Here is a 26,015-nt window from a genome sequence, read left to right on the forward strand (position 1 = left end):
TATGCGAAGTTTTTCTCCATGCAATGCCCAGTAGTTGCAATGCCTTGATTCCCTCTCACTGTGTCTAGTGAGATTAGAGAAGAGTGCAGTACGCTATTACTTTGTGTGATGCACATCGGATGCCACCAGTTATCCATGAAAATCTAGCTGAATGCCAATTACATGCTATCCATAACATCAATGCCTGCACAATATTGAAATTCCACCCAGCACATGAAATCCTCGCAAATAATCTTGTGTTGGGTTTGCAGAAAATCAACTAGTTCCCCTGATGTATCCTACTTCTCCACCAACTGAAATAAAACATGAGAGAAGGAAAGATGAGTATACGGGCAACCGACTAAGCAACCACTTAACAGACTGGTATAAATTCAAAATTGGCTCTGCTCATTTGGCCATTGTAGTTTAGTGTGTTTGACAGAACAGCTGAAATTTGTATAGGATGCGCATATTTCTGGGAATGTATTATACAAGCAAAATAGCTTTGTATTTAATGAATGAGCTGGAATGGGACCTGTGAACATGTCATGAATAAATGTATTAAGTATATGCTCCACTATTATGGAAGCAAAAACTCTTCCTGCAGCTAGCACCTTGATCATATCTTTCACCTCAGGGTGGACTGATTTCAAATCAAAGCAATTTAAATCACCAAGTGGAAAGCTTCGATTTTAATCAACTTTTTCATTTGTACTAGTCATAAATATAAAAGGGAAGGGTAACCACCTTTCTGAATATGGTACTACAAAATCCCTCCTGGCCAGAGGCGCAAAATCCTTTTAGCTGTAAAGGGTTAAGAAGCTCAGGTAACCTAGCTGGCACCTGACCAAAAGGACCAATAAGGGGACAAGATACTTTCAAATCTGGGGAGGGGGAAAAGGCTTCGTTTTTATCTGTCTGTTCTGTGTGCTTGCCGGAGACAGATCAAGAAGGCAAGCAATCCAACTCAATTAGAATTAGTAAGTAATAATAAGGGAATGCGTTAGCTTACCTTTATTTTGGCTTGTGATCTTCCTTATCTAGAGGGAGGTTTTGTTTAGAGGGAGATTTATTCCTGGATTTGTAACTTTAAGGTTTTGACTAAAGGGGAGATCCTCTATGTTCTTGAGTCTTTTGTTATTCTGTAAAGTACTTACCATCCCGATTTTACAGAGGTGATTCTTTTACCTTTTCTTTAATTAAAATTATTCTTTTAAGAACCTGATTGATTTTTTCATTGTTTTAAGATCCAAGGGTTTGGGTCTCTGTTCATCTGTACCAATTGGTCAGGATATTATTCTCAAGCCTCCCCAGGAAAGGGGGTGTAGAGGTTTGGGGGATTAGTCTCAAACCTGCCCAGGAAAAGGGGTGTAGAGGCTTAGGGGGATATTTGGGGAAGGTAGGGCTCCAAGTGGCCCTCCCTAAATGTTTGTTTAAATCACTTGGTGGTGGCAGCATTAATTAATCCAAGGAATAGGGGAGTTTTTATCCTAAGCTGGTAGAAATAAGCTTAGGGGGTCTTCATGTGGGTCCCCACACCTGTACCCTAAAGTTCAGAGTGGGGAGGGGACCCTGGCAGTACTTCAGTTATTTTCTAAAGCAAGGTGCATTCTAATTGGTTGGTATAACCAATAAACATGTTAATTGGTACATCTATTTGCTACCAAAGATAATAATAATAAATAATAATAATAATAATAATTTTTAGTTTGTTAGAAAATGGTGAATAATTTAGAATTAGTAAGTATTGCTTATTTAGTAGATAATTAATTTTCTGCTTACAATTTATGTCAAGCTGGATGGTGACTGTATATGTTGTGTTGTGTGTTTAATTAAATTCCAATTTATTTTTATTAAACAAAACATCCTTAAATGTTTTGGACACATGAACTTCTCTCATCAAAACATGTTTCACATTTATAACTAAGTGATTTATTTAAAGGAGCACAGGGATTAACTATAGTCAGTTAATTAAACTGATTATTTCAGGTCAGCCTCTGAAAATTTTCAAATATGCCTAAGTGAAAGTGACTGGAGCTTAAGTTCCTACTCAACTAAGTCTCTTGAAAGTGAGACAGTCTCCAAAATTACTTACACTGTCCTTCAAACTTTTAAAACTAGTAGATCTCAACCTCTCCCTCCTTGTTTTTATTCATACACTGGACAACAAAGCCATGTTTTCCTGCTTTTTCAACTCCCAAATGATTTCTCAACTTTGAATTAATTAGTCCAAATAAAGAAAATGTTCTGTGCCTGCAAAAGAGTATAGCTTGTAACTAATAAAATCTATTACAATAGCTAGATATAAGAGACTAATACCTGATAGATAATAGGTAAAACCTTTAGGGTTTAAATGCATGAAACCTACAGGTTTAGGCCAAATTAGGCCTTAGGATTTAGGTTAAATTGGCCATATTATAAAGATAAGTTAGTATAAGTAAGTTAATAATAAATTTGCTGACCTTGTATCTATGTTTGTATGCTGATGTTTAAAAAAATAATTGCTGAGTTTGGATAATAATGGATAATATCAGCAATCAGTAGACACCACGAGATGTTCATGGGTAGCTGCGGTGAAATGTTAGAGACTTCCTTAAGGTAACTACATATTACTGTGGTAGTAGGGTGAAGTAAATGTGAATAAGTTAAAAGAACTATCCAAGTGGCCTATTGGCTGAAAAGTCCCCCAATACTATTGGAGTGACACTCCCAAAGATTGGCATATGGGGTTCAACCCTCCTGCATATTAATGAGCTTTGGTGGGCATATGAATAACTTAGTATAAGTATCAGAGGGGTAGCCGTGTTTAGTCTGGATCTGTAAAAAGCAACGAAGTCCTGTGGCACCTTATAGACTAACGGATGTATTGGAGCATGAGCTTTCGTGGGTGAATACCCATTTCATCAGATGAAAGCTGACTCTTACTGAATGGGGGAGGTAACCACATGACTTCTGAGGAGAGGCTGAGGAAACTGGGCTTATTTAGTCTATAGAAGAGAGGAGTGAGGAGGGATTAGATAGCAGCCTTCAACTACCTGGAGGGGGGTTCCAAAGAGGATGGAGCTCGGCTGTTCTCAGTGGTGGCAGATGACAGAACAAGAAGTAATTGTCTCAAGTTGCAGTGGGGGAGGTTTAGGTTGGATATTAGGAATCACTATTTCACTAGGCAGGTGATTAAGCACTGGAATGGGTTACCTAGGGAGGTGGTGGAATCTCCATCCTCAGAGGATTTTAAGGCTCGGCTTGACAAAGCCCAGGCTGGGATAATTTGGTTGGGGTTAGTCTTGCTTTGAGCAGCGGGTTGGACTAGATGGCCTCCTGAGGTCTCTTCCAACCCTAATCTTCTATGATTTTCCAATTCCAATATATCTTTTTTGAGATGGGGCAACCACATCTGCATGCAGATTCAGGATTTGGGTATACCATGGATTTATACAGAGGCAATATGATATTTTCTGTCATATTATCTATCCCTTTCTTAATGATTCCCAACATTCTCTTTGCAAGAAGAACATATAACTAGATCATTGTGTACATTGCTCCACCCAACAAGACTCTGATTAGCATATTTCCCATCAATGTTTTTTTTTGCACATTGACATTCTTATAACAAGCCTTTGCATCTCTTTATTGCACTCTTTACATTTGGCACAGTCCCTTCCCCCACTCCTCCCCCCAGAGGTACAGCAATTTCTTGAAAATATTCCTAAACGGGATTTTTTTCTGTGACCTGCAGCCATGGCAGACTTTCTTTTCCAGGTCCCAGGTGTTGAAATCAACTCTAGAGGCTGCACTCTGTCAAATGTTGTCCCTTCTTCCCATAGCATCCTGCTTTGACACCACTGTTGGATCCTTTCTGGTTGCATATTCTGCTCCATCTACCTTGTTACATAAATTCCTTACCCCACCCCACCCCTTCTCCCACCACCAGAAAAACAAAAGAACTAACAGAAATCCAAGACTTGTGCGTGTGTAACACACTTGCCTTCTGCACTGCAGTGTTGTATTTGTCTAGGCACAGAGAGGGAGGCAGTTGTGGAACAGATTGGTTTCTGTTTGTCTCTCTCTGCCTGTGTACATGTGCAAGGGGACAGAGCAAAGTCATTTGCTTGACATGCCCTGAATCACCCAGAAGCAAGGGCTGGTAGATACTGGGCAGATCAGTGTTTTCCTATGAGCTGGAGAGTAAATGTCCAAGGTGGGTGAAGTCACATAATTTGAGAATTTAGCCAATCAGATTTTTTAATTAGCCAATTGTAAGGATGTTTATTTTTTTTAAAAAAAAATCTAAATAACATAAAAAATCTAAATTAAATTTAAAAAAATCAGTTTTTTAAAAATTTTTTAAATCGATTTGTATCCACCCTGATTCGCCTGCTGAGGGTAAAGATTGAATTTAATGTAATATATTTGTATTATCAGAGAACAACCAGGATAAGACTAGGACAGTTCAGACAGATTGTTTTTAGACTTTGAATTTGCGGGATACATAAGGGACAAGGACAGAATTCGGGCACTCTTTACTGAAAATGAGAGTACCTAGCTGTTCTTTGCATGGCTCATAGGGAGCTCTCCAAGCTCTTTTCAAGGCAAGCCGAGTATCAGTGTCTGTCTTTACAGTTGTGGAAACTGAGACAAATGGCTTGACCAAGTGTCCCAGCAGGTAAGTGGTAGAGTGAGAATAGAACCCAGGTCAGATGACTCCTAGTCCAGTGTCCAACCCTTGCTCTCATTGATGTCTAGAAGCTCCTTTCCTGTTCCAATCACATTGCTACTCATATGTCCCCCAAAAATTTATACTTAGCTAATCCGGCTAAAAATCTACTATGCCCAACAATGAAATGCATAAAGAATTACTTTTAGCTTCCTAAATTTCAAGAGCAACCACATTAGTTGTTGAAATTCAGAAATCATAATTCATCAAAAGGCATTCAGAAACATACAAAAGATTGTAGGATAGCATCTCCATTTGTCTTACATTCTGTTTTAACAAAAACTGGAATTGCAGTTGATTTTCCTGTAGCATTTAATACAATGCAAATTTAAAATGGCCGTTCTCAGTTGGACCAGAGAAGCTTTTTAGAGGATAAGTACGGAACATGGCAAGAAGAAAGGAATCATCCCCTACTTAACTTGCCAGTGTTAAGTGGCAAAAAAGTAGAAGGGATCTTTCAATTCTTCTGCATTAATTTACCTGGGGTGTTACATGCACACAGAGTATTCCTCTTGAATACAGAGCGACCACATATATCTTCATTAGAAGCCTCATGGAAACAGCAAAATACACTAAAATTCAATCATCAGGTCATTACAGCAGATCAATAAGTTCTTGGACTGCATTGCAGACAACTTTTTATTTCAGAAGGTTGAAAAAGCTACTGGGGGGAAGCTGTTCTAGATTTGATTTTAACAAATAGGGAGGAACTCATTGAGAATTTGAAAGTGGAAGGTAGCTTGGGTGAAAGTGATCATGAAATAATAGAGTTCACAATTCTAAGGAAGGGTAGAAGGGAGTACAGCAAAATAGAGACAATGGATTTCAGAAAGGCAGATTTTGGTAAGCTCAGAGAGCTGATAGGTAAGGTCCCATGGGAATCAAGAATGAGGGGGAAAACGACTGAGGAGAGTTTGCAGTTTTTCAAAGAGACATTATTAAGGGTCCCAAAGCAAGCAATTCCGCTGGGCAGGAAAGATAGAAAATGTGGCAAAAGACCACCTTGGCTTAACCACGAGATCTTGCATGATCTAAAAAATAAAAAGGAGTCATAAAAAATGGAAACTAAGACAAATTACAAAGGATGAATATAGGCAAACAGTACAGGAATTCAGGGGCAAGATTAGAAAGGCAAAGGCACAAAATGAGTTCAAACTAGCTACGGGAATAAAGGGAAACAAGAAGACTTTTTATCAATTCATTAGAAGCAAAAGGAAGACCAAAGACATGGTAGGCCCACTGCTCAGTGAGGAGGGAGAAACAGTAACAGAAAACTTGGAAATGATAGAGATGCTTAATGACTTATTTGTTTCGGTCTTCACCGAGAAGTCTGAAGGAATGCCTAACATAATGAATGCTAATGGGAAGAGGGTAAGTTTAGAAGAGAAAATAAAAAAGGAACAAGTTAAAAATCTCTTAGAAAAGTTAGATGCCTGCAAGTCACCAGGGCCTGATGAAATGCATCCTAGAATACTCAAGAAGTTAACAGAGGAGGTATCTAAGCCTCCAGCTATTATCTTTGGAAAATCATGGGAGACAGGAGAAATTCTAGAAGACTGAAAAAGGGCAAATATAGTGCCCATCTACAAAAAGGGAAATAAAAACAGACCAGTTAGTTTAACTTCTGTGTCAGGGAAGATAATGGAGCAAGTAATTAAGGAAATCATCTGCAAACACTTGGAAGGTGGTAAGGTGATAGGGAATAGCCAGCATGGATTTGTAAAGAACAAATCATGTCAAACCAATCTGATAGCTTTCTTTAATAGGATAAGGAGTCTTGTGGATAAGGGAGAAGTGGTGGATATGGTATACCTAGACTTTAGTAAGGCATTTGTTATGGTCTCGCATGATATTCTTATCAATAAATTAGGCAAATAAAACTTAGATGGGGCTACTATAAGGTGGGTGCATAACTGGCTGGATAACCCTACTCATGCCACTACATGCATCCGACGAAGTGGGTATTCACCCACGAAAGCTCATGCTCTAAAACGTCTGTTAGTCTATAAGGTGCCACAGGACTCTTTGCTGCTTTTAAAGATCCAGACTAACACGGCTACCCCTCTGATACCTGACATACTCAGAAAGTAGTTATTAATGGTTCCCAATCCTGCTGGAAATGTATAATGAGTGGGGTTCCGCAGGAGAGGCTGAGGGAACTGGGATTGTTCCGTCTGCAGAAGAGAAGAATGAGGGGGGATTTGATAGTTGCTTTCAACTACCTGAAAGGGGGTTCCAAAGAGGATGGATCTAGACTGTTCTCAGTAGTGGCAGATGACAGAACAAGGAGTAATGGTCTCAGGTTGCAGTGGGGGAGGTTTAGGTTGGATATTAGGAAAAACTTTTTCACTCAGAGAGTGGTGAAGCACTGGAATGGGTTACCTAGCGAGGTGGTGGAATCTCCTTCCTTAGAGGTTTTTAAGGTCAGGCTTGACAAAGCCCTGGCTGGAATGATTTAGTTGGGAATTGGTCCTGCTTTGAGCAGGGGGTTGGCCTAGATGATCTCCTGAGGTCCCTTCCAACTCTGATATTCTATGATTCTGGGGGTCTGTTTTGGGACTGGCTCTGTTCAATATCTTCATCAACGACTTAGATATTGGCATAAAACATAACATAAGAACGTCCGTACGAGGTCAGACCAAAGGTCCATCTAGCCCAGTATCCTGTCTACTGACAGCGGCCAATGCCAGGTGCCCCAGAGGGAGTGAACCTAACAGGCAATGATCAAATGATCTCTCTCCTGCCATCCATCTCCGTCCTCTGACAAACAGAGACTAGGGACACCATTCTTACCCATCCTGGCTAATAGCCATTTATGCACTTAACCACCATGAATTTATCCAGTCCCCTTTTAAACGCTGTTATAGTCCTAGCCTTCACAACCTCCTCAGGTAAGGAGTTCCACAAGTTGACTGTGTCACTGCGTGAAGAAGAACTTCCCTTTATTTGTTTTAAACCTGCTGCCTATTAATTTCATTTGGTGACCCCTAGTTCTTGTATTATGGGAATAAGTAAATAACTTTTCCTCATCCACTTTCTTCACATCACTCATGATTTTATAGACCTCTATCATACCCCCCTTAGTCTCCTCTTTTCCAAGTTGAAGAGTCCTAGCCTCTTTAATCTCTCCTCATATGGGACCCTCTCCAAACCCCTAATCATTTTAGTTGCCCTTTTCGGAACCTTTTCTAATGCCAGTATATCTTTTTTGATATGAGGAGACCACATCTGTACACAGTATTCGAGATGTGGGAGTACCGTGGATTTATATAAGGGCAATAATATATTCTCCGTCTTATTCTCTATCCCCTTTTTAATGACTCCTAACATCCTGTTTGCTTTTTTGACCGCCTCTGCACACTGCGTGGACATCTTCAGAGAACTATCCACGATGACTCCAAGATCTTTTTCCTGACTCATTGTAGCTAAATTAGCCCTCATCATATTGTATGTATAGTTGGAGTTATTTTTTCCAATGTGCATTACTTTATATTTATCCACACTAAATTGCCATTTTGTTGCCCAATCACTTAGTTTTGTGAGATCTTTTTGAAGTTCTTCACAGTCTGCTTTGGTCTTAACTAAATTGAGCACTTTAGTATTGTCTGCAAACTTTGCCACCTCACTGTTTACCCCATTCTCCAGATCATTTATGAATAAGTTGAATAGGATTGGTCTGGGGACTGACGCTTGGGGAACACCACTAATTACCCCTCTCCATTCTGATAATTTACCATTAATTCCTACCCTTTGTTCCCTGTCTTTTAACCAAGTAGAAAGTATGCCTATTAAGTTTGCAGATGATACCAAACTGGAAGGGATTGCAACTGCTTTGGAGGATAAGGTCAAAATTCAGAATTATCTGGACAAATTGGAGAAATGGTCTGAGGTAAACAGGATGAAGTTTAATAAAGACAAATGCAAAGTGCTCCACTTAGGAAGGAACAATCAGTTTCACACATACAGAATGGGAAGAGACTGTCTAGGAAGGAGTACGGCAGAAAGAGATCTAGGGGTTATAGTGGACCACAAGCTAAATATGAGTCAACAGTGTGATGCTGTTGCAAAAAAAGCAAACGTGATTCTGGGATGCATTAACACGTGTGTTTTGAGCAAGACATGAGAAGTCATTCTTCCGCTCTACTCGGTGCTGGTCAGGCCTCAGTTGGAGTATTGTGTCCACTTCTGGGCACCGCATTTCAAGAAAGATGTGGAGAAATTGGAGAGAGTCCAGAGAAGAGCAACAAGAATGATTAAAGGTCTAGAGAACATGACTTATGAAGGAAGGCTGAAAGAACTGGGTTTGTTTAGTTTGGAAAAGAGAAGACATGATAGCAGTCTTCAGGTATCTAAAAGGGTGTCATAAGGAGGTGGGAGAAAACTTTTTCATTTTAGCCTCTAAGCATAGAACAAGAAGCAATGGGCTTAAACTGCAACAAGGGCGGGTTAGGTAGGACATTAGGAAAAAATTCCTAACTGTCAGGGTGGTTAAACATTCGAATAAACTGCCTAGGGAGGTTGTGGAATCTCCATCTCTGGAGATATTTAAGAGTAGGTTTGATAAATGTCTATCAGGGATGGTCTAGACAGTATTTGGTCCTGCCATGAGGGCAGGGGACTGGACTCGATGACATCTCGAGGTCCCTTCCAGTCCTAGAGTCTATGAATCCTCACTTAGCACAGTGAAGACAGAAACGAATCCCTTTGGGTGAAGTTCACCCCTGTGCAGAGAGCCATCACAAGTCCCTGAGAATTCAAAGGAGATACGAGTGTCACATATGCCTTATGCTGATCCTCTACATAAGGATGAATTTCAGCCAAAGATATTAGCAACTTTAGTGGCTGAAAAGAAATGGGTTAAAATGTATTTTACAACATGCCAAGTGAGTGTGATATGCCTTGTTTTCTTGGACAGGCACGAGAGAACCCTGCCAGTGTTTTCCCATTCAGCTCCATATATTTTCTACATTTCTTTGCTCACCTTTCTTTGCAGTTGTTGCCAGAGACTTTTGTACCCTGTCCACATGCTTTTCATATGGAACAGAGCCAAGGCTGCAGAACTGGGTATTTTAACTTTGTGGAGATCAGCTTCTCCATCTCAAATTACAAAGAGCAGCAGATGATGCAAGCAGAAAATATCCTTTGGCATCTGGCCTAGGAGAATTGAAAAAAAGAAGAAATTACAGTCAACTTATTTCGCAGCATGTTAAAAGTTCTCTTGATACCTCTGGTGATATGTTGCACCAATGAAAATGTGCAAATGGAGATTCCTTTTCCAAGTAATCCCAGGGGATGAAGCAGGATCCATAACTGAAGAGTCATTCATTTACAGAGCATCCTGCTGTAAACTCTTACCTTTTGTTTCACTTGTATGTTGCTGGATTGTTTTTAAATGTCCTTGTACAGAGTCAAGGAGTGGAAGATGTTGCCTAAGCTGGCACAGCAGGAGACCGGAGGAAACCACCAGTGTAGTAGGAAGAGAGCCTGAGACATAAGCCCTTGTATCAGAGGCCTGGTATGAGACCTGAAGCCTGGGCTAAAGTAGTGGTAAAAGCTTTGCTGATATAAAGCAAAGATAAGTTGTGAGCAAGAGGAAGACCCTGCTCACAGAACCTGGCAAGAACAGGGCTCATATTGCAGAAACACACATTCCTAAGTAGTGCTAGGCACTCACTTAAACACATTTCAGAAGGGTGGTACCAGAACACTTCGATATCTAATACATTCACCACAGATAACAGGACTACACTGCTAGAGACTAGAGACCAAGTGGGTAGGCAGCAGTTTTGCAGAAAAGGACCTAGGGGTTACAGTGGACGAGAAGCTGGATATGAGTCAACAGTGTGCCCAACTTGCCAAGAAGGATAATGGCATTTTGGGCTGTATAAGTAGGGGCATTGCCAGCAGATCGAGGGACGTGATCATTCCCTTCTATTCAACATTGGTGAGGCCTCATCTGGAGTACTGTGTCCAGTTTTGGGCCTCAAACTACAAGGAGGATGTGGAAAAATTGGAAAGAGTCCAGCGGAGGGCAACAAAATGATTAGGGTGCTGGAGCACATGACTTCTGAGGAGATGCTGAGGGAACTGGGCTTGTTTAGTCTGCAGAAGAAAAGAGTGAGGGGGAATTTGATAGCAGCATTCAACTACCTGAAGGGGGGTTCCAAAGAGGATGGAGCTCAGCTGTTTTCAGTGGTGGCAGATGACAGAACAAGAAGCAATGGTCTCAAGTTACAGTGGGGAGGTCTAGGTTGGATATTAGGAAACACTATTTCACTAGGAGGGTGGTGAAGCACTGGAATGGGTTCCCTAGGGAGGGGGTGGAATCTCCATCCTTAGAGGTTTTTAAGGCCTGGCTTGACAAAGCCCTGGCTGGGATGATTTAGTTGGTGTTAGTGAACGTGGGGTGTATGGGGAGTTCAGGGAGGGGTAGCACCTCTGGTGTAGGGGCATGTCGTGTCCTTCCAGGGCAGCTCGTCCACCTTTGGTCCTCACCTGTCACTCAGCTCTCACCTGTGGCTCCTAGTAGCTGTAGCATGCGCAGCAGCCACACCCCGGGCAACAGCTTCGACAGGCTGGCCAAACCAGGTTGAGGGTAGCCATCGGGCATAGACCTACAGTGAGATAGGGCCTTGTCTATCCCGAGCATGTGAAGACAGACTCCGGCGGATTGAGCGGATGAGACCTTTTAGAATAGGACCAACGGTCATGAAGGCGGTTTCTGCAAGCGACGTGGTACGCTAAGAGCACGGCAAGACGCGAAAGACGCCCTGGTCAACCACTGCGCCCAGCCCATCTCCAACCGTCTCGACTTTTGTCCTGCCATTGGAGCAAGATGGAATCTGGGAAGAGAGAGTGAGGCTGACTATGCGCACCTCTCCCTCACTTTAGTCCAATTCACGCGCAAGTCTTGAAATCCCTCCAATTTCCGTAATCCTTAAAGTCCTGTGGCGATGGGCGAGCGACAAAGCAGCAGGTGTGGATACACTGGGAGCTGTAGCCGCGGACCTGCACACAGGCGGCTCAGGTCTAATGGTCGTCTTCCTGCTGACCGAAGCAACAGCTGGATTCGGCGTCTACCTGAGTGACTGAGCAGTCCTCTTTAGGACCGCACTGCTCACCTCCGTAGTAAGAGGAAGGGGCTAGAAAAAGTGCCCTAAACATTGTTTGCTTCATAGAACCCTGGCCAGCTTACCGCGGCTGGAGGGGATCCCATCTTATGCAGTCGAACAACAACATTTCAAATAATAAAACGTAAGGTGACACCACTCATTATTGGTACATGGACTGTACGCACGCTTCAAGACAACCCCTCAGCAGATCGACCAGAAAGAAGAACAGCCCTGGTCGCCAGAGAGCTCGCAAGATTTAACATCGATATTGCGGCCCTGTGTGAAACTCGTCTAGCCAGTGAAGGTCAGCTCACAGAAACAGGAGGTGGTTACACATTCTTCTGGTGTGGACGCAGCAGTGACGAACGTTGTGAATCTGGAGTTGGCTTTGTGGTTAATAATCATCTTGTCCGCAAACTTGCCAGTTTTCCCAAGGGCGTGAATGATCGACTCATGACACTGCATCTTCCACTACCGAGAGGAAAGCGAGTTATATTAATCAGCACTTATGCACCCACAATGACGAATCCGGATGAAGTAAAGGACAAGTTTTATGAAGATTTTGATGCCCTACTCTCATCCGTGAAGCACACCAACAGGCTGATTCTACTTGGCGATTTCGCGAGAGTAGGATCCGATCACTCTGCCTGGGATGGCGTCATTGGAAAAAATGGAATCGGCAAATGCAACAGCAATGGCCTACTACTATTGAAGACATGTGCGGCTCATGATCTGATCATCACCAATACCATCTTCCGCCTGCCCACTCGCAAAAAGACGTCCTGGATGCACCCAGGCTCTAAGCACTGGCATCTCATTGATTATGTCATCGTGCGGAGGAAAGACAGACAGGATGTAAGGGTGACCAGGGCCATCCCGAGTGCTGACTGTTGGACTGAGCATAGACTTCTCTAAATTAAGCCTTTACATCAAGCCAAAGAGACGTCCGCAGGGAAACAAAGCTGTGATGAAAAAGATCAACGTCAGTAAACTGAGGAACCCCAACACAGCAGCTTCACTAGTAGAAGATCTTGGCAACCAACTCTCAGAGCTGCAATTAGAGGAAAATGTTGAGAGGAACTGGGAACGCTTCCGAAATATTGTGCACTTTTCTGCACTGAAGGTTCTTGGACCCTCACATAGGAAACAGCAGGACTGGTTTGATGAAAACGACGAAGAGATCAAGGCTTTACTTGCTGAAAAGCACCGCCTTCACCGTGCTCATCAGAATGACCCGTTGTCAACAGCTAAGAAAAATGCCTTTAACAACATTCGCAGGACCGTACAGAGCAAGCTTCGCAAGATGCAGGACTCCTGGTTGAGTGCCAAAGCGGATGAAATCCGGAAGTTTGCTGATAGAAACAATGCCAAATGGTTCTACGAAGCCCTTAGATCCTTGTACGGACCTCGGCCTTCAGGGAGTTCCCCTCTCCTGGACTTAGATGGTGTAACTCTCATTACTGAGAAGACTCTGATTCTACAGCGCTGGGCTGAGCATTTCCAATCCGTACTGAACCGCCCATCTTCCATCAATAATGAGGCGATTGACAGAATGCCCCAGGCAGATATCAACTACAGCCTGGACATTCCACCATCAGAGACTGAAACCCTACAGGCCATCAGCCAGCTGTCCAGTGGCAAGGCCTCAGGATCTGATGCGATTCCAGCGGAAATCTATAAGGATGGTGGTGCAATGCTTGTTGACAAACTCACTCAGCTGTTCCAGTCCTTCTGGAATCAAGGGTCCATTCCTCAGGAATTGAAAGACGCGTCCATTGTACACCTCTATAAGAGGAAAGGAAATCGAAAAGTTTGCAATAATCATAGAGGAATATCAGTGCTTTCTAGCGCAGGTAAGATCCTTGCACGAGTGTTGCTGAATCGCCTGATTGACCACCTGGAACAGGGTCTACTACCCGAGACACAGTGCAGCTTCCACAAAGAGCATGGCACTGTGGACATGATCTTCGCAGTCCGACAGCTCCAAGAGAAGTGTCAAGAGCAGAATCGCGAATTGTACACCATCTTCGTGGATCTTACCAAGGCTTTTGACACTGTCAGTCGCGAAGGTCTGTGGCACATCATGTCGAAGTTTGGGTTCCCTGACAGATTTATCCTGATGGTACGTCAGTTCCACAACGGCATGACGGCTCGTGTTCTGGACGACGGAGAAGCTTCAGAGGCCTCTCCCATCACAAACGGCATCAAGCAAGGGTGTGTGTTGGCACCGACCCTGTTCAGCACAGTGTTTTCAGCTATGCTGTCAGACGCTTTTCAGAACAGTTCCTTGGGAATCAGCCTGAGATACAGGACTGATGGGAAACTGTTCAACCTGCGAAGACTCCAGGCTGTCACCAAAATAAAGGAGACTGTGTTACGAGACCTCCTTTTTGCTGACGACTGTGCCCTGAATGCTGGATCAGAGCAGGAAATGCAAGCTAGCATGGATAAATTTGCAGCAGCATGTGACAACTTCAGCCTCTTCATCAACATAAAGAAAACCGAAGTGTTGCACCAGCCAGCTCTGAAAGCCCAACACCAAGAGCCCACCATCACAGTGAAGGGACAAAAGCTGCAAGCAGTGGACCAATTTACATACCTTGGCAGCACCCTTTCTCGCACAGTGACAATTGACATCGAGGTCAATTTCAGAATCGCCAAGGCAAGTTCTGCATTTGGCAGACTGCTGACCAACGTGTGGGACCGCCGTGGAATAAGCCTTGTATAGCAGGGTGAACCTCTGCTCCTGCCCTGAGGGGTTTAAAAAAGTGGCCTGGCAGGGCTTGAGAGCTGCGGCTCTAAAAGCTAGGCTGGCCTGATTGGGGAAGTGGCTGCAGCTGGGGCCACACCCCAAACTGAACCACAGCTGGCCCCTATAAAAGGCCAGGGAAGCCAGAAGCTCAGACAGTCTCTCTCTGTTTCTAGAGGAAGAAGGGCCTGGCTGCAGGGGCTATAGGCAAGGTACCTAGGGTGAAGCAGGGCTGGGGAAAGGCTGAGGAGCTGGGAAGCTCCAGCCTAGAAAGACCCAGGCTGCAGCCTAGTGAAGGGCCAACAGGTACTGGGGGTTGCAGAGGGCAGCCCAGGGGTAGGCCAAGGCAGCAGGTCCAAACCCCTTTGCCTGTGTTGAGTAGGCTGATACTGCAGTCTGCCCCAGAGTGTGGGGCTAGACAATGACTGGCAGTAGCCAATACTGAGGCAAGGTGGGGCTAGAGGGTGGGGGTTCACCAAGGAGGGGAGACCCAGAGAGAAAGGGGTTACTGCCAGGGGCAGCACCCCATGTGAAAGGGCACCGGGTCCAGGGAGGGACATGGGGGCCTAGAGGACAGGTGGATCGCCAGCCTGCAGAGGGTGCTCCAGTGCTGGAAAAGAGCTAATTCCCAGAGTCACAAGCAGGAAGCGCCGCAGGGGTGAGTCCGACCCCTCTACACCTTGCTACAAAGCTTAAAGTCTACCGAGCAGTAGTGCTAACTACCCTGATGTATGCCAGTGAGACTTGGACTGTATACAGGAGGCTCGCTAGGCAGCTGAACCACTTCCATATGACTTGCCTCCGCAGACTTCTGAGGATCCAGTGGCAGGATAAGGTGCCAGATACAAAAGTCCTCTCTAGAGCAGGCCTGCCGTCAGTTTACACTCTGCTCATGAAAGCCCAGACACGCTGGGCAGGCCATGTTGTAAGGATGCCAGACTACCGCATCCCCAAACAGCTCTTCTATGGTGAGCTGTCTCAAGGAAAGCGATCGCATGGGGGACAAAAGAAGCGATACAAAGACAGGCTGAAAGCCTCTCTTAAGTCCCTGGATATCGACATCACCTCCTGGGAAACCTTGGCACAAGATCGATCGACATGGCGTACGCTGATCCACCAAGGCTGCCAGACATCTGAAGCCAGAAGGATAACCATAGCACAAGAGAAGCGAGCACTTCGTAAAGCCAGAGCTGCAAATGCTGTAACAGTGGTGCCCACGCATGTCTGCCCGACATGTGGCAGAACATTCCGTGCCCATATTGGCCTTGCCAGCCACCTGGGGACGCACTGTGGACAGCTTACAACCTGCTAGATGGACGAACATCATCATCAGTCCTTCTATGAGAAGGGGATTGGACTAGATGACCCCCAGAGGTCTCTTCCAACCCTAATCTTGTATGATTCTTCTATAATTCTATGAATGGTTATCTGCCCTATGGACAGGTAGCATAAGTGTGCATTCAGTGCAAGGAGCTCCTGACCCTCAAAGACCATGTATGGGCTTTGGAGACCAGAGTGACTGAACTGGAGGAGCTAAGGGAGACAGAGAGGTACATAGATGAGAACTTTCCAAGACACAGTAGAGTGGTCCCATCCCCAGTCTGATGCCTCTGTACTGTTGAGGAGGATGAAAGTCTCAGGGAAGGAGAACATCCAACTGGAGCAGAGGGAAATGATCCCATAGTTGGGACCCTCCTTCCAGATGATGCTATGGAATCCTCTCACACTGAGGATACCTTTCCGGGGGAGGGAACTCCAGTTATTAGGAAGAGACAGGTATTGGTAATGGGCGATTCAATCTTTAGAAATCTAGATAGCTGGATTTGTGATGACTGGGAAAACCACATGGTGACTTGCCTGCCTGGTGCAAAGGTTGTGGATTTCTCAAGCTATCTAGATAGACTTATGTGTAGTGCTGGGGAGGAGCCGTTGGTCGTGGTACATATATGTACCAATGACATAGGGAAGGATAGGAGAGAGATCCTGGAGGAAACATTTAGGCTGCTAGGTAAGAGACTGATGTCCAGGACATCCATGGTAGCATTCTCTGAAAAGAGTCCAGCGGAGGGCAACAAAAATGATTAGGGGGCTGGAACACATGCCTTATGAGGAGAGGCTGAGGGAACTGGGATTGTTTAGTCTGCAGAAGAGAAGAATGAAGGGGGGATTTGATAGCTGCTTTCAACTACCTGAAAGGGGGTTCCAAAGAGGCTGGATCTAGACTGTTCTCAGTGGTACAGATGACAGAACAAAAAGTAATAGTCTCAAGTTGCAGTGGGGGAGGTTTAGGTTGTATATTAGGGGAAAAAATCACTAGGAGGGTGGTGAAGCACTGGAATGGGTTCCCTAGGGAGGTGGTGGAATCTCCTTCCTTAGAGGTTTTTAAGGTCAGACTTGACAAAGCCCTGCTGGGATGATTTAGTTGGGGATTGGTCCTGCTTTGAGCAGGGAGTTGGACTAGATGACTTCCTGAGGTCCCTTCCAACCCTGATATTCTATGATTCTATGAACATGCTGACCCATCCTAAAGATAAGGTCAGGATGACAGAATGATGGATAGAGATGTTTTGATTGAGCCAACAGGTACAAGGCAATGGGTGGCACACAGATACGTCAGAGGGTGGCACCCAGATATATCAGAGGGGCAGTACATAACTTGTTTGCATCAATGTTTAAAGAGGTATCTCATAGGGAGTGTCTTTGGCCAGCTGAGGGGGGAATGCAAAGTCCTGCCACTCACTGAACTGCATCCATTGTCATGGGCATACATATGCTAGTATAACTGTAGACATTGATCCTGGGTGCTTCATTGACAATAAACCTGACCAAGTGGCTTCACACCTTAATGGATCTTGTGGTCATTGGGCGGTTTGCTTGAGGTCTGCTGTGACAGCTGTCTGTGCAGAGCTGGGACAGCATATGGAGGAAACCCACACAGCCAAACATCTATCAACAACCAGCACCTAGATTTTTCTTTTTAAACACTTCTGTTGCATGCATACACACACAGTACCCACTCAGAGTTATGTCCATCTGTGCACAGTAATTCCTCTGCTATTCCTCTGAGGGGACATCAACATTATTCATTTTGTAGTTTTACAGAGCAAGAAAGAAAGAAAGAAATGCATTCCCCTGACTGCACCTCCACAGAAAGCTGACTCACTTATCTGAGACTTAGTTTCCATGGAACTAACAGTATACATTGAAGGGAAAACAGACAGTATTTCCAAAAACTGTAGCAATAAAATAAACAAGCAGCCTCAATGTGCTTTTTCTATAGAGTGCTGTCCCCTAGCTACAGATATGAAACTAATTTAGGTAATAATTTCAGATACACCAATTTCCTAGAACTGGAAGGGACCTTGGTCATTGAGTCCACCCCCTGCCTTTGCTAGCAGGACCAATTTTTGCCCCAGATCCCTAAGTGGCCCCCTCAAGGATTGAACTCACAACCCTGGGTTTAGCAGGCCAATGCTCAAACCACTGAGCTATCCCTCCCCCCATTTCTGAATGCCTTCCTCCTATAATTCTCTCCCCTCTTGGAATCACTCTGTACATCCCTAGGCGTGAACCACTCCTACAATGCATTCTGCTTTCTACTGAATGTGCATAGAATATATGATATTTTATTGTTTTATATGCTTCCATACTAGAATTTGTCAGACAGGGTCTCAGCAAAACAATGAATTTGCCTTTTTAAAAATCAGTCCAGGTGTTTAAAGAAAAGCTTGCTTTGTATATGGAATAATGCCACAGAAGAAAAAGAAAAGAAGAAAAAACAAGTTAGTTCAAGGTCTTACTCCATTGAACTCCATCCTTTACCATGCTTGCTTACATTATGAACTGCACAGTATTTCCAAAAGGAAACAAATTTATGTCCTAATTGCATGAAAATTAAAATATTTTTGTCATAAATATAGCTATATGAACTAAAGTAAGATGGCATGGGAGATTTTGCTTCTGCAATGATATTTTGTGATTCATAACTGAATACACCTCTACCCCGATATAACGCTGTCCTTGGGAGCCAAAAAATCTTACCACATTGTAGGTGAAACCGTGTTATATCGAACTTGCTTTGATCCACTGGAGTGCACAGCCCCACTCCGGAGCGCTGCTTTATCACATTATATCCGAATTCGTGTTATATCGGGTTGTGTTATATCGGGGTAGAAGTGTATATAGTAGTTATAACTGATTTCTATTTTAAATAATTCAGTATTTCTCAAATAAACAGCCATTCAGTGCTGTATCCTAGTGTTTTGTGCCTGAGCTATCAGCAAATGATTCTTTAAGAGTTATCTATCTTAGGGTTTTATATCATTGCCCATCGTAGTATATGAACGCTTTCCATATAGAATCAGTAGCAACAGCGAGGTGCTCAGGGGACTTCACAGAATCCCTGGCATTTTTCCTGTTTGGAGGATAAAACTCTTCTTGGGGTAGGGTTACTGGTTGTGATATTTTTATTTTGTTAATTCCCCCCTTTTTTGTTGGTCAGTTGGCAGAGTTTAGGGTAAAACCTGGAAGTTTTTGTCTGGAAGTGTCGTACTCATAGAGGAAAGGCCTTTTTGAAGAGGAAGATTTTGCAGCATGTTCTAAAGCTGGTCAGAGCTGAAGTCCTCTGATCTCCTCGGGAAGGTCGTTCCAGAGCCAAATGCCCTCAGCTGAGAATGCTTTGCTCAGCTCTCATACACTTTGTGATCTGCATTATCCCAGAGGTGCAAAGCTGTCTTGGCAGCTCATAGATAGAAATATGGTTTCTGGTATAGCAGGGATTTGTTCCATTCATCACTTTGAAAATTAGGACCAATCACTGGGACAATAGCAGCAGTTCCAGAGGAACTAGGTTACTAAACAGAAGTCTGCAAGCCTCTAACAAATACCAATTTTCTGTGTATTCCAGGGCTGCAATTATTATGCTTACAACATTATTAACATGCTCACAAGTGGTATAAATCCTCCCATACAATTATTCAGTCTATGATTTTGTTAGCATATCAGAATTTATTTTAATACCTGGTGTATCTCACCTGACGAATGCATGAACTGATGAGTATTTATCTTGTTTAAACTCTAATTCAGGAGAGACCTTGAGCATGTGCTTAACAACTAGAGGTGCATCCTAACCAGATCATATTATCCGCCCCATCACCCCTGATGGAGTGTGGCCCAATTGCACTTGCAAAAGCTCAAGAAACTTGGAAAAGTATTAGTGCCACAACTCTGTGAAATGGCTCCACGCCCCTCCTGGCTGGTGAAAGCCATTGAAGAACAACTATGCCCTCTGCTAATGGCAATAGACAATGCCTCCTTCTGAGAAGCGCAGCTACCAAACTCCTTGAAAAATGCAACAGCTCACCCAACCCTCAGCTCTGAAGATCTCTCCAAAAACTGTCCCGTCTTCAACCTCCCATGGTTGTGCAGTAGCACCCACCATCCTCCAACACCATGTGACACTGGGCAGTATCCTGGATGCCTCACATCAGGGTTCAGACCAGAGCACAGCACAGAGTTAGCTCTAGTGGCCCTAACATGACCTCCTCATGGCCATGGATGCAGGTGAGATCTCCATGCTCACACTGCTGAGTCTCTCTGCAGCCTTTGACACAGTTGGCTACAAAGTATTGCTAACCTGCCCAGAAGATGTAGCAGTAAATGGGCCCAGCATTAGAGTGGGCTCCAATCATTCCTCTCCAGCATAACAGAGTAGAGATGGGTAACTGCACTGCACATGAGGGGTCCCACAGGCTTCCACAGTATCCTAGCTTCTCGTCAATACCTGCATCAGGCCACTAGGCAAGAGAGTGAAATGCCCCAAGTTCAGCTGCCAGCACTATGCAGAAGATACTAAGGTCTGTAACTCATTCTCAGTGAATGAAACCATGTCACTACTAGGATGTCAAGTGCTTACAGGAAATCACTGACCGGATGAGGAGCAGCTGACTCAAGTAAAATCCAGGCAAGATTGAAGTGACAGTGGAAAATAGAAGAGAGGTATTGATTTGAATGATAGATGACATTTAAAAACACTTTTTATACTGAGGATTAAGTAACATTCACTTCTGCTATACTTGCACTGTTCTTTGACTGATTTACTAATAACTTATTTTCTCATTTTGTCATCCACAGAGATTTCATGCTAATTGTATTTAATGGACTGTGAGCTACTGAAATATGTAGAGTCAGTTGTATTAAAAGCAAAATATGCTTGCTAATGGAATAAAGAGATAGCCGGTAAATCAATGCAGATGTAAGTCATCTAAGATCACTGAGCCCATAAGAACTTAATGGAAGAAATATCTCCATACTGTATGCTCTTGCCACCAAGAATGGGTGTGTAGCAGGCAGACTGATGCAGCAAACTGACATGGAAATAAACTGAAAGTCAGACTGTTTCTTCACTGACAACAATCTCACCTCAAAAAGCAGAACATTTCCATGCACCTATTGATTGATTTTTTAAAAATAAATACGCAATACCACACATATCTGGGACTGGACTAGGTCACCTCTCAAGGTCCCTTCTAGTCCTATGATTCTATGATATTTAATTGCACTAAGAGATCATTTCTCTTGATTCAGAGTTCATTTCTCTTCCCTTGGCACTATCCCTTCAGCAGGCACAGAGTTGGCTTCCTTATGCATTTAGCATCAGCACTAGATTCTACTTTTTAAACAATTAGTTTGTGAGTCTGTCCTGAGTATCAGTAACGTGTGGTCTATCCTATCCCTGAATTCATTTTTTATCAAGTGACAATAGCATGTTAATGTAGCACGGTTACATTTTCAATATAATGTATTATTTCAGCAGCATTTATTGTCAGGTTGTGCTATGTGCTGATACAAATGACAGGGGAGGATGGGGAGGAATCCTTTCCAAGCCCTGAACCAACCAGCTCAGGAAATGAAGGGAAGTGCCATGCGTTTGGGAGAGCTGTGGCATGCTTCCAAGGGGTTAGGAGCTCTGCAGCTCACAAGGTTTAAGGCAGGGAGGGGACTTGTTCATCCAGAGCTGCATGTTAGCATGCCTGGCCGGCCACCTGGGGATGTAGCCAGGGATCCTGTGTCATTCTGGAGGTTAAAAAAAATGGAGAAAAAAACCCTGAGGCAAGGGGCTTCCCTTTGCAGGACTGGAGGCTGTGCTGGGGGCAGCACATTGGCAACTGCTGGAGTAACACTGGGGCAGGTGGGCAACCTGTGGTAGGCACATTTGGAGGTGTGCAGGAAGTTACACCTGTCTGATTAGCTTTAGGAGCTGCACAGAGGGATGGAACTTTGCCTGCTGTGCACTCAGCATGATGGGGAACCAGCGGGACTCACCGCACACTCCTGCACACGCCACAGCCAACAGAGCACAGTCAAGTGACCGCAAGGAGACCTTTGCTCCTGTTCACCTTACAAAGCGAGTCATGGCTTCCCCCACCACCTTATAAGGACAGGAGCAACTGAGCTGATGCCTCCTTCAGGCCAACATCACAGGCCAACTGCACCTTCAGTACACATTTCACTACACAAGCGGATTAGTCATGCTGATGCACATGGCAGTCCTCCCTCACAACACACATTATCAACTCTGCAAAATACTCCACGCAAAATGCACTGCTCAAGTCAGCATGTGTTTGGAAAGCTCAGATCCAGTCATATTAGACCAAATATATTGGAACACATGAGGACATGATTATGGCGATCAACAGATGGCTCAGGCAGTGGTGCTATAAGGAGGGCTTTGGGATGTATGGCCACTGGGAAGCATTCATGAACAGAGGACTGTTCTCTCGGGATGGACTTCACCTGAGTAAGGAGGGAAATAGACTTCTAGGATGGAAGCTGGCACAGCTGATTAAGAGAGCTTTAAACTAGGAATTGGGGGGAGATGTCAAGGTAATCTCCATGCTGGATTTTAACATTGAGAGGGAAGAAAACGAAGCAAGAAAGGATACAGCCATGGGTAGGAGAATGGATATACGGAGGAAGGGTACTGTAGATACAATTCTAATAGGTGATACTGGCTGTAGAATGTCTGGGCCTAATCGGGTAAAGAATGTCAGTTAAGCCAAACAACAAAAATTAAGATGTTTGTACACTAATGCGAGGAGCCTAGGTAACAATAATCCTATTCTCTAACATATATTTATAGGGCAAAGAGTTCACGGAGTCTCTCTAGAATCTGGTCACTTACACCCGAAAGCACAAATGAGCAATACTAGATCATACCACCTCTTTTAGGAGGACATCAGCATCTTCCTCACATAACTCATTTTTTAGCACAAATCAAGTTCATCTGGGAAAAAATTAACCTTGCATTCCTAATTCAGGCAGATTTAGGTATGTGCTTCTATAAACCTTGCCAAGGTTAATAGAACCATAGGTTTAGAGAGGCCCTCAAGGGTCATCTAATCTACTCCCCTGCCAGGATGCACGATTGGTTGTGTCTAAACCATCCAAGACAGGTGGCTATCCAGCCTCCTTTTGAAAACTTCCAGTGAAGAAGCTTCTACAACCTCCGTAGGCGCCTGTTTCATTGTCCTACTGTTCTTACAGTTAGGAAGTTTTTCCTGAGATTTAATCTAAATCTACTATGCTGTAGCTTGAACCCATTGACTCTTGTCCTGCCCTGTGTGGAACGAGAAGACAACTTTTCTCCATCTTTTTTATTGCAGCCTTCAAATATTTGAAGTCCGCTGTCATGTCCCCTCTAATCTACTCTTTTCCAAACTAAACATACCCAGTTCCTTCAGCCTTTGCTCCTATGGCTTGCCTTCCATCCCTTTGATCATCTTTGTTGCACTTCTATGGATCCTTTCCAGTTTTTTTACATCCTTTCTATAACATTGGTGGCCAAAACTGGATACACTACTCCAGCTGAGGCTTAACCAGCGCCAAGTGGTATAGTACTGCCATCTCTTGTGACTTACATGCTATGCCTCTGTTACTGCAACCTAAAATTGCATTTGCTTTTTTTGCAACAGCACCACATGGTTGACTCATGTGGAGGTCATGATCCACCACAACTCCCAGATCCTTCTCAGCAGTGCTTCTGCCATGCCAGTTATCTCCCAACCTGTATTTGTGCAATTGATTTTTTACCCTAACTGTAGCACTTTACAGTGGTCTTAGTCAAATTTTATTTTGTTGTCTATAACCCAGTTCTCCAATTTATCAAGATCCCTCTGAATTTTAGAACAGGTTCCTATGGAACCCCACCTGAGACCTCCTTCCAATATGACATCATTCCATTTATAGTAGGGCTGTCAAGCGATTAAAAAAAATTGTGATTAATTGTGCTGTTAAACCGTAATAAAACAACATTTATTTAAATATCTTTGGATGTTTTCTACATTTTCAAATATTTTGATTTCAATTACAACACAGAATACAAAGTATACAGTGCTCGCTTTATGTTTATTTTTGATGAAAAATATTTAGTTCTTTACAGTGCAAATATTTGTACATAAGAACATAAGAACATAAGAAAGGCCGTACCGGGTCAGACCAAAGGTCCATCTAGCCCAGTATCTGTCTACCGACAGTGGCCAATGCCAGGTGCCCCAGAGGGAGTGACCCTAACAGGCAGTGATCAAGTGATCTCTCTCCTGCCATCCATCTCCATCCTCTGACGAACAGAGGCTAGGGACACCATTCTTACCCATCCGGGCTAATAGCCATTTATGGACTTAACCACCATGAATTTATCCAGTCCCCTTTTAAACATTGTTATAGTCCTAGCCTTCACAACCTCCTCAGGTAAGGAGTTCCACAAGTTGACTGTGCGCTGCGTGAAGAAGAACTTCCTTTTATTTGTTTTAAACCTGCTGCCTATTAATTTCATTTGGTGACCCCTAGTTCTTGTATTATGGGAATAAGTAAATAACTTTTCCTTATCCACTTTCTCAACATCACTCATGATTTTATATACCGCTATCATGTCCCCCCTTAGTCTCCTCTTTTCCAAACTGAAGAGTCCTAGCCTCTTTAATCTTTCCTCATATGGGACCCTCTCTAAACCCCTAATCATTTTAGTTGCTCTTTTCTGAACCTTTTCTAGTGCTAGAATATCTTTTTTGAGGTGAGGAGACCACATCTGTACACAGTATTCGAGATGTGGGCATACCATGGATTTATATAAGGGCAATAATATATTCTCAGTCTTATTCTCTATCCCCTTTTTAATGATTCCTAACATCCTGTTTGCTTTTTTGACCGCCTCTGCACACTGCGTGGACATCTTCAGAGAACTAGCCACGATGACGCCAAGATCTTTTTCCTGACTCATTGTAGCTAAATTAGCCCCCATCATGTTGTATGTATAGTTGGGGTTATTTTTTCCAATGTGCATTACTTTACATTTATCCACATGAAATTTCATTTGCCATTTTGTTGCCCAATCACTTAGTTTTGTGAGATCTTTTTGAAGTTCTTCACAATCTGCTTTGGTCTTAACTATCTTGAGTAGTTTAGTGTCATCTGCAAACTTTGCCACCTCACTGTTTACCCCTTTCTCCAGATCATTTATGAATAAATTTAATAGGATTGGTCCTAGGACTGACCCTTGGGGAACACCACTAGTTACCCCTCTCCATTCTGAGAATTTACCATTAATTCCTACCCTTTGTTCCCTGTCCTTTAACCAGTACTCAGTCCATGAAAGGACCTTCCCTTTTATCCCATGACAGCTTAATTTACGTAAGAGCCTTTGGTGAGGGACCTTGTCAAAGGCTTTCTGGAAATCTAAGTACACTATGTCTACCGGATCCCCCTTGTCCACATGTTTGTTGACCTCTTCAAAGAACTCTAATACATTAGTAAGACACAATTTCCCTTTACAGAAACCATGTTGACTATTGCTCAAGAGTTTATGTTTTTCTATGTGTCTGACAATTTTATTCTTTACTATTGTTTCAACTAATTTGCCCAGTACCGACGTTAGACTTACCGGTCTGTAATTGCCAGGATCACCCCTAGAGCCCTTTTTAAATATTGGCGTTACATTAGCTAACTTCCAGTCATTGGGTACCAAAGACGATTTAAAGGACAGGTTACAAACCTTGGTTAATAGTTCCGCAACTTCACATTTGAGTTCTTTCAGAACTCTTGGGTGAATGCCATCTGGTCCTGGTGACTTGTTAATGTTGAGTTTATCAATTAATTCCAAAACCTCCTCTAGTGACACTTCAATCTGTGACAGTTCCTCAGATTTGTCACCTACAAAAGCCAGCTCAAGTTTGGGAATCTCCCTAACATCCTCAGCCGTGAAGACTGAAGCAAAGAATCCATTTAGTTTCTCCGCAATGACTTTATCATTTTTAAGCGCTCCTTTTGTATTTTCATCGTCAAGGGGCCCCACTGGTTGTTTAGCAGGCTTCCTGCTTCTGATGTACTTAAAAAACATTTTGTTATTACCTTTGGAGTTTTTGGCTAGCCGTTCTTCAAACTCCTCTTTGGCTTTTCTTATTACACT

The sequence above is a fragment of the Mauremys reevesii genome, linkage group 4 (genome assembly GCF_016161935.1).
Source record: "Mauremys reevesii isolate NIE-2019 linkage group 4, ASM1616193v1, whole genome shotgun sequence".
NCBI classification, from domain to species: domain Eukaryota; kingdom Metazoa; phylum Chordata; order Testudines; family Geoemydidae; genus Mauremys; species Mauremys reevesii.